Source organism: Phyllobates terribilis, unplaced genomic scaffold, assembly GCF_046119375.1.
Source record: "Phyllobates terribilis strain yellow unplaced genomic scaffold, ASM4611937v1 Scaffold_3__8_contigs__length_932513732, whole genome shotgun sequence".
Classification (NCBI taxonomy): domain Eukaryota; kingdom Metazoa; phylum Chordata; class Amphibia; order Anura; family Dendrobatidae; genus Phyllobates; species Phyllobates terribilis.
This window is the reverse complement of record NW_027362763.1, coordinates 669,415,855-669,425,900: the sequence shown is the minus strand read 5'-3', so window position 1 is coordinate 669,425,900 and position 10,046 is coordinate 669,415,855. Positions and strand designations below refer to the sequence as shown.

Genomic DNA, 10,046 nt, shown 5'->3' with positions numbered 1-10,046 from the left:
AAAATCTCACCTCGTGGGGTATCCTTGATCATGAGGAAGGTGAGAGATCAGCCTAAAACTACAGGGGAGAACTTGCTAATGATCTCCAGGCAGCTGGGACCACAGTCACCAAGCAAACCATTGGTAACACATTCCGCTTTAAAGGTTAAAAATCCTGCAGTGCCCGCAAGGTCCCCCTGCTCAAGAAGGCACATGTGCAGGTCCGTCTGAAGTTTGCCAATGAATACCTGGATGATTCTGTGAGTTATTGGGAGAAGGTGCTGTGGTCAGATGAGACAAAAATTGAGCTCTTTAGCATTAACTCAACTGACCGTGTTTGGAGGAAGAAGGAAGTACAACCCTAAGAAAATCGTTCCAACCGTGAAGCATGGTGGGGGAAACATACTTTGGGGGTGCTTTTCTGCAAAGGGGACATGACGACAGCACCGTATTGAAGGGAAGATGGATGGCGTCATGTATCGCGAGATTTTGGCCAACAACCTCCTTCCCTCAGTAAGAGCATTGAAGATGGGTCGTGGCTAGGTCTTTCCAGCAAGGCAATGACCCAAAACATACAGCCAAAGCAACAAAGGAGTGGATCAAAAAGAACTACAGTAAGGTCATGGAGTGGCCTAGCCAGTCTCCAGACCTTAATCCCATAGAAAACTTATGGAGGGAGTTAAAGCTCCGATTTGCCAAGCGACAGCCTCAAAATCTTAATGACTTAGAGATGATCTGCAAAGAGGAGTGGACCAAAATTCCTCCCGACATGTGCACAACCCTCATCATCAGCTACAAACAACGTCTGACTGCTGTGCTGCCAACATGTGTTTTACCACCAAGTATTAAGTGTTGTTTTCCAGAGGGATCAAATACTTATTTCTCACTGCAAAATGCAAAAAAAAATATCTAATTTATACAATGTGATTTTCTTGATTTTTTGGGGGATATTCTGTCTCTCAATGTTAAAATTAACCTACCCTTAAAATTATAGACTGTTCAGGTCTTTGTCAGTGGGCAAACTTAGAAAAGCAGCAGGGGATCAAATAATTATTTCCCCCACTGTGTCTATAATTATATATACACACACACAGTACAGACCAAAAGTTTGGACACACCTTCTCATTTAAATATTTTTCTGTATTTTCATGACTATGAAAATTGTACATTCACACTGAAGGCATCAAAACTATGAATTAACACATGTGGAATTATATACTTAACAAAAAAGTGTGAAACAACTGAAAATATGTCTTATATTCTTGGTTCTTCAAAGTAGCCACCTTTTGCTTTGATGACTGCTTTGCACACTCTTGGCATTCTCTTGATGAGCTTCAAGAGGTAGTCACCGGATATGGTCTTCACTTCACAGGTGTGCCCTGTCAGGTTTAATAAGTGGGATTTCTTGCCTTCTAAATGGAGTTGGGACCATCAGTTGTGTTGTGCAGAAGTCAGGTGGATACACAGCTGATAGTCCTACTGAATAGACTGTTAGAATTTGTATTATGGCAAGAAAAAAGCAGTTAAGTAAAGAAAAACGAGTGGCCATCATTAGTTTAAGAAATGAAGGTCAGTCAGTGTGAAAAATTGGGCAAACTTTGAACGTGTCTCCAAGTGCAGTTGCAAAAACCATCAAGCGCTACAAAGAAACTGGCTCACATGAGGACTGCCCCTGGAAAGGAAGACCAAGAGTCACCTCTGCTTCTGAGGATAAGTTTATCCGAGTCACCAGCCTCAGAAATCGCAGGTTAACAGCAGCTCAGATTAGAGACCAGGTCAATGCCACACAGAGTTCTAGCAGCAGACACATCTCTACTACAACTGTTAAGAGGAGACTTTGTGCAGCAGGCCTTCATGGTAAAATAGCTGCTAGCAAACCACTGCTAAGGACAGGCAACAAGCAGAAGAGACTTGTTTGGGCTAAAGAACACAAGGAATGGACATGAGATTAGTGGAAATCTGTGCTTTGGTCTGATGAGTCCAAATTTAAGATCTTTTGTTCCAACCACTGTGTCTTTGTGTGACACAGAAAAGGTGAACGGATGGACTCTACATGCCTGGTTCCCACCGTGAAGCATGGAGGAGGAGGTGTGATGGTGTGGGGGTGCTTTGCTGGTGACACTTTTGGGGATTTATTCAAAATTGAAGGCATACTGAACCAGCATGGCTACCACAGCATCTTGCAGCGGCATGCTATTCCATCCGGTTTGCGTTTAGTTGGACCATCATTTATTTTTCAACAGGACAATGACCCCAAACACACCTCCAGGCTGTGTAAGGGCTATTTGACCAAGAAGGAGAGTGATGGGGGGGCTACGCCAGATGACCTGGCCTCCACAGTCACCAGACCTGAACCCAATTGAGATGGTTTGGGGTGAGCTGGACCGCAGAGTGAAGGCAAAAGGGCCAACAAGTGCTAAGCATCTCTGGGAACTCCTTCAAGGTTGTTGGAAGACCATTTCCGATGACTACCTCTTGAAGCTCATCAAGAGAATGCCAAGAGTGTGCAAAGCAGTCATCAAAGCAAAAGGTGGCTACTTGAAGAACCTAGAATATAAGACATATTTTCAGTTGTTTCACACTTTTTTGTTAAGTATATAATTCCACGTGTTAATTCATAGTTTTGATGCCTTCAGTGTGAATGTACAATTTTCATAGTCATGAAAATACAGAAAAATCTATAAATGAGGTGTGTCCAAACTTTTGGTCTGTACTGTATATATATATACATATATATTACAGTGGTGGCCAAAAGTATTGGCACCCCTGCAATTCTGTCAGATAATACTCAGTTTCTTCCTGAAAATGATTGCAATCACAAATTCTTTGGTCTTATTATCTTCATTTAATTTGTCTTCAATGAAAAAACACAAAAAGAATTGTCCTAAAGCCAAATTGGATATAATTCCACACCAAACCTAAAAAAGGGGGTGGACAAAAGTATTGGCAATGTTTGAAAAATCATGTGATGCTTCTCTAATTGGTGTAATTAACAGCACCTGTAACTTACCAGTGGCACCTAACAGGTGTTGGCAATAACTAAATCACACTTGCAGCCAGTTAACATGGATTAAAGTTGCCTCAACCTCTGTCCTGTGTCCTTGTGTGTACCACATTGAGCATGGAGAAAAGAAAGAAGACCAAAGAACTGTCCGAGGACTTGAGAAACCAAATTGTGAGGAAGCATGAGCAATCTCAAGGCTACAAGTCCATCTCCAAAGACCTGAATGTTCCTGTGTCTTCCGTGCGCAGTGTCATCAAGAAGTGTAAAGCCCATGGCACTGTGGCTAACCTCCCTAGATGTGGACGGAAAAGAAAAATTGACGAGAGATTTCAACGCAAGATTGTGCGGATGGTGGATAAAGAACCTTGACTAACATCCAAACAAGTTAAAGCTGCCCTGCAGTCCGAGGGTACAACAGTGTCAACCCGTACTATCCGTTGGCGTCTGAATGAAAAAGGACTGTATGGTAGGATACCCAGGAAGACCCCACTTCTTACCCCGAGACACAAAAAAGCCAGGCTGGAGTTTGCCAAAACTTACCTGAGAAAGCCAAAAAAGTTTTGGAAGAATGTTCTCTGGTCAGATGAGACAAAAGTAGAGCTTTTTGGGAAAAAGCATCAACATAGAGTGTACAGGAAAAAAAAAGAGGCATTCAAAGAAAAGAACACAGTCCCCACAGTCAAACATGGCGGAGGTTCCCTGATGTTTTGGGTGGTGCTTTGCTGCCTCTGGCACCGGACTGCTTGACCGTGTGCATGGCATTATGAAGTCTGAAGACTACCAACAAATTTTTCAGCATAATGTAGGGCCCAGTGTGAGAAAGCTGGGTCTCCCTCAGAGGTCATGGGTCTTCCAGCAGGACAATGACCCAAAACACACTTCCAAAAGCACTATAAAATGGTTTGAGAGAAAGCACTGGAGACTTTTAAGGTGGCCAGCAATGAGCCAGACCTGAATCCCATAGAACACCTGTGGAGAGATCTCAAAATGGCAGTTTGGAGAAGGCACCCTTCAAATATCAGGGACCTGGAGCAGTTTGCCAAAGAAGAATGGTCTACAATTCCAGCAGAGCATTGTAAGAAACTCATTGATGGTTGCCGTAAGTGGTTGTTCGCAGTTATTTTGGCTAAAGGTTGTGCAACCAAGTATTAGGCTGAGCGTGCCAATACTTTTGTCAGGCCCATTTTTGGAGTTTTGTGTGAAATGATCAATGATTTGATTTTTGCTTCATTCTCTTTTGTGTTTTTTCCTTGCAAGCAAATTAAATGAAGATAATAAGACCAAAGAATTTGTGATTGCAATCATTTTCAGGAAGAAACTGAGTATTATCTGACAATTGCAGGGGTGCCAATACTTTTGGCCACCACTGTACATCGTTACATATGTAGAAAAAAAAAAAAAGACATACGTTCATCAAATTCACCCTTTTCTCCACCAGTTATACATTCTCTAGCACTAGATTATTTACAACCCACAATGCCATTTGTTGTGTGAGAAGCATCCAGCCCCTTTTTGTAAATGATTAGACCATAGAAGACTTTCGCCATTGTTTGCTCAGATACAATGTGCCAGTGAGGGCGAAATTAATTGGCTATCAAAGAGTCATTGACGTAATCAATCAAACCCAATTGGGCTTCCACAGCTATGTGCCATTGGTGCCAAAGTCTACCGACACAAGGATCTATATAACCACAACAGGATTTAGGAAAACTGAATTTTTAAACTTTTTAGAATATTTAATTTCATTAATGTTTGAGAAAACCGACCTGTATGCAGCACAATTTATCACTGAAAACCCCACATCATTTCATGTCCAGAAATGGATTCCTACTAATGATGGGAAAGGTGTAGATTTTGGGAACATTTAATAAGTATGTAACTTGAGCTTGTGTCCTGTGGTCGGCTTCTCCTTCTGCCGAGCAACAGGAAACGCACCTCGTCTCTGTGTGTTTGGGTTCTGCTATTCTGGCTGTAGTATGTCTAGCTTAACACAAGCGTTTTCATTTGTCTGCCTATCACAGTTCGGGTGCGGCTTTATATTCTGTCCCCCTGCTGGTGATAGATTCATTTGGATGTTCTGACATTCTATTGATGTTTGGACCGAGTCTGTGAAATTCCAGCTTTGCTTTTTCTTTGCTATACTATATACTAATATACAGTATATTTGTTAACAGTACTTGCTTTACTCTTTGTTTGGTATTTCATTATTTACTTTACTCACTCTGGGATCTTTCCTTTGTTCAGCACACTTCCCTCTTGTAGGTAATTCACACTCTGCTCTGCCCTCTGGTTCTTTAGGAGGAAAGTGAAGCAACTCGAAGGCCTTTTAGGCAGTTAGGTCTGAGTTGCCATCTCCTAGTCTGTGGTTAAGGCTATTTTTGCAGCACTAGGGACTGCTGAATCAGAATACTTAGTCTGTACAGGAACCCGCAGGGACAGTTGCAGTTTTTAGTGCATAACCTATTTTCCTGAGTGGGTTGCTACACAGCCATAACACATCACTTCTCCCGTACTTGTCACTTGCACACAGTTTCTGAAGGAACACGGCAGGAGATTGTTCCTAAACATCTTGGAGAACTGAGGCTTGTTCGGATCCTTCATATGATCCCAAATAGACTGGATGATGTGAGATCAGCGCTCTGTGAGGCCGGATCATCACCTCCAGGACTCCAAGTTCGTAAGGAAATTGGCTGGTTGTTGGGAGTCATTGTCCGGCTGCAGAATAAATTTGCAAACGCCTCCCTGATGGTGTTACATTATGGATAAGTGTCTTCAGGATTTCTCAGCATTGAGGACACCATTAATCCTGAGAAAATCCCCAACTCCATTTATTAAAATGCAGGTTTGTAGCTTTCCCCATGCTTCATTGGGCCTGCAGACCCTCCAGCCTTTCTGGAACAAACTGCTTCTGTTATAGCCAAATACTTCACATTTTGCTCCTCAGTGCAGATACCCAGTTAATGTTTTCTTGCACAGTTGAGTGACTTGGTCTTGTTTCCGTGTGGAAGTTCTGGCTGTAATTTTCCCATGAGGGACACTTCTGGCCATCAAAACTTGGGTCACTGTATGAAACAGCGCTTTAAGAATTATAATATCACTCTGGATGTATAATTTTATATTGTAATTTTCATAATTTACCATGTTATTGTTTTTATTTTGCCTACTAATAAAATATTTCTTTCTGAAAATTGTAGCCCTCTATGTCCAAATAACACAAAACTACAGCTCGGTGCATCAAAAAAAACAAAACAACTCTTACAAAAAAAAAGTAAATGGATCTCGCAAAATTCCAATGCATTCTTTTAATTTTCTTTAACATAGTTCCGATTTTTTTTATTTTTTCTTAAACCACTAAAATAATAACAAAGATCCATACATTTTTTGGTATCGCCATAATCATACCGGCCTGACAAGTCATTTTACCACATAAAACTACAACTTAATCCCACAAAAGAATATAACCCCCTCACATGGCAATGTCAAAGAAAAAAAAATAACACAAGTTATTGCTTAGGAAAAATTCAAAGTGCTAAAAAAACAAAAATTGTCTGTGTCATTAAGTGGTTAAAGACACATACAATACCAGAATGCATCATCATCACCATTATTACACACATTAAAATGTCCGTTTTCGATCAAAGAATGTATAAGCCATCCACCAGCGACAATGTGACCCCATGGATGGTCCCTAATTCTAGTGACTGACTTCTTATCACAAATGAAAGTCTACTGATACCGGCTGAGATGCGAGTGCGTGATCGGCAAGTATTGTGAAACTGTCCTAGTCTAATGAATTGGACGGACGCACTATACCTGCTCATCGCATAGGACTGACCCTTACAGAACAATGAATGTACAGCGGGTACGGAAAGTATTCGGACCCCTGTAAATGTTTCACTCTTTGTTTCATTGCAGCCATTCGGTAAATTCTAAAAAGTTCATTTTTTTTCTCATTAAAGTCCACTCTGCGCCCCATCTTGACTGGAAATGTCGAAATTTTTACCAATTTATTAAAAAAGAAAAACTGAAATCTGACATGGTCATAAGTATTCAGACCCTTTGCTTAGTATTCAGTAGAAGCCCCCTTTTGAGCTAGTACAGCCATGAGTCTTCTTGGGAATGATGCAACAAGTTTTTCACACCTGGATTTGGGGATCCTCGGCCATTCTTCCTCGCAGATCCTCTCCAGTTACGTCAGGTTGGATGGTGAACGTTGAACAAAGAATGAAAAATTGAAAAGGGGTCTGAATACTTTCCGTACCCACTGTATGTGCTAATTTAAGGTTCTACATCATCTTACCCACTGACTGTATTTTGTTTATATTCAACAGGTCCATTACAACCTCAATCGTGCTCCTGCGTAATCCCACGTGATCAGAGCCTCAAAATAGTTTGGCGCAGGTTATCCGAAGACTTTGGTCTACTACGTACTACGCTGACATGGTAGAATTATAAAGCTGAACATTAAACAGACTTCTCGATAAAATGAAATCTCTGATGCCTAACCAGATCTGATTTCTTGCCAAACCATTTCCCACATTCTGAACATGAAAATGGCTTCTCCCCTGTGTGAATTCTCAAATGTTCCGCAAGACTAGACTTCCGACTAAAACATTTCCCACATTCTGGACATGGAAAAGGCTTCTCCCCTGTGTGAGTTCTCTGATGTAATTTAAGATAGGATTGCTTGCTAAAGCATTTCTCACATTCTGAACATGAAAATGGTTTTTCCCCTCTATGAGTCCTTAAATGGTCCTCAAGATTTGATTTCTGACTGAAATACTTTCCACATTCTGGACATAAAAAAGGTTTCTCCTCTGAGTGAGTTCTCTGATGTTTAATAAGACCCAAATTGTCGCTAAAGCATCTTCCACATTCTGAACATGAAAATGGCTTCTCCTCTGCGTGAATACTCTGATGATGAACAAAATCTGAATTTTGGCTAAAACATTTCCCACATTCAAAACATGAAAACGGCTTTTCCACCCTGTGAGTTTTTAGATGTACCACAAGACTTGATTTCTGCCTGAAATACTTCCCACATTCAGGACATGAAAATGGCTTCTCCCCTGTGTGAATTCTCTGATGTGATCTAACACTGGATTGCTGGGTAAAACATTTCCCACATTCTGAACATGAAAATGGCTTTTCCCCCCTATGAGTTCTTAAATGGTGCTCAAGACATGATTTCCAACTGAAATACTTTCCACATTCAGGACATAAAAACGGCTTCTCCCCTGTGTGAATTCTCTGATGTTTAAGAAGACCCGATTTGTTTCTAAAACATTTCCCACATTCAGAACATGGAAACGGCTTCTCCCCCGTGTGAGTTCTTAGATGATCTGTAAGTTTAGCGCTCTTGGTAAAACACTTTCCACATTCAGGACATGAAAACAGTCTCTCTCCCATTTCATTTCTTGGATAATCCACAGGAGTTGGTTTCTTACGAAGCCATGGCCATGGTTTCTCTTCTATGTGAATCACCTGATGTCTAACTAAATTAATTTCCCCCAAAAAGGATTTCCCACACTCTGAACATGAAAATGGTATTTTATCTTTGTCAATTTTCTCAACCACAGAATTATTAGATTCCTTTTTAACATGTTTTCCATGTGGCACTATTTCTCCCTGACTGTCTACACCTCTTTGTTTGCCGATCAGTGATTGATTAGATGAAGTCTTCTTGTGACCAGCAGTGGACAGATCTATGGTGGGAAGGACTATCAGTACAATAGGAATTAAGGTAATAGCTTGGGTGGTATTGTTATCTTCTACTTCATAAGAAAATAAAGCCTGATTTCTATTAGAGTCTTCCAAGCAATTTTCACCTGGAAAAAAAACAAACATTTTTGTATTAAATTATTTAGCCAAAGTAAAATGGACATGCAAAAAAAAACCCAAAAACGGGCTAATGGACAGTTTCATTAAGTATATCACATGTGCAGTTATAAAATTGAAGAGACAGCTTAAAGAATAATAAATACTCTTTGATTCTGTGTTGAAACTTACAGAATTCATCCTCACCCACAATTACTTTGAATTTGATAACAACATCAATCTACAGGAGACTGGTACAGCGATGGGAAGTAAAATGGCTCCACAGTTCGCAAATCTTTTCATGGCCAAGCTTGAAAGTGACTTTTTGTCCTCATGTCCCATCAGGCCTCTGGCCTACTACCGTTACATTGACGATATTTTAATTATCTGGACGGGGTCTGAGAAATAGCTGAAGACGTTCCATGAACACTTTAATCAATTTCATCCCACCATCAACCTAACACTCAACTACTCCTGTACTGAAATTAACTTTTTGGACACCATCATCAAGCTACAGAACAATGAAATAGAGACATCCCTGTACCGGAAGCCAACCGACCGTCCAACATACCTTCAATGGGACAGTTTCCATCCAAAACCCATAAACTCTATTGTCTAAAGCCAAGCCATCAGATACAATCGGATATATTCCAACCCTATGGATAGAGACAAACACCTTGGTAGCCTCAGGTAGACCTTTTGGCTACCATCCAAGAACAATTGAGGACCAGATTACAAGAACCACCAGAATATCGAGGAATCATCTCCTACATTACCAAACTAAACAAGGAAGCAACCGGGTGCCTCTAGTAGTCACCTACAATCCAAATCTGGAGGTGCTAAGGAGAGCTGGACGGAAAGTACAACCCTTACTACAAAAAGATGCCCGATTACAATCCATAATTTTAGACCCCCCACTTCTGTGTTTTAGGCAGCCCCCAAATCTGAGAAGTATCATTGCCAGAAGCTCCCTGTCATCTCCACAAGCTACAGGAACCTTTCCCTGCAACCAGAAAAAATGTAAAACCTGTCTGTTTTATAATGACCACGGACAGGATAAGATCTTCAACTCACATCAGGACTACAAGATCCCAGGTACGTTCAGCTGTATCACATCTAATGTAGTGTACTTAATTATATGCACCAAATGTCCCGCTGGGGGTCTCTATGTAGGGGAGACAGGGCAAAAACTTAGAACAAGGATGAATTCTTATCGCTACACAATAAAAAAAGAATAGATCTACCT

The 10,046-nt window shown here is 40.8% G+C and overlaps 1 pseudogene; it reads right to left on the bottom strand.

The window, feature by feature from the left end:
- Positions 1 to 4,409: 4,409 nt before the first annotated feature.
- Positions 4,410 to 10,046, bottom strand: part of LOC141258602 (uncharacterized) — a 162,812-nt pseudogene continuing 157,175 nt past the window's right edge.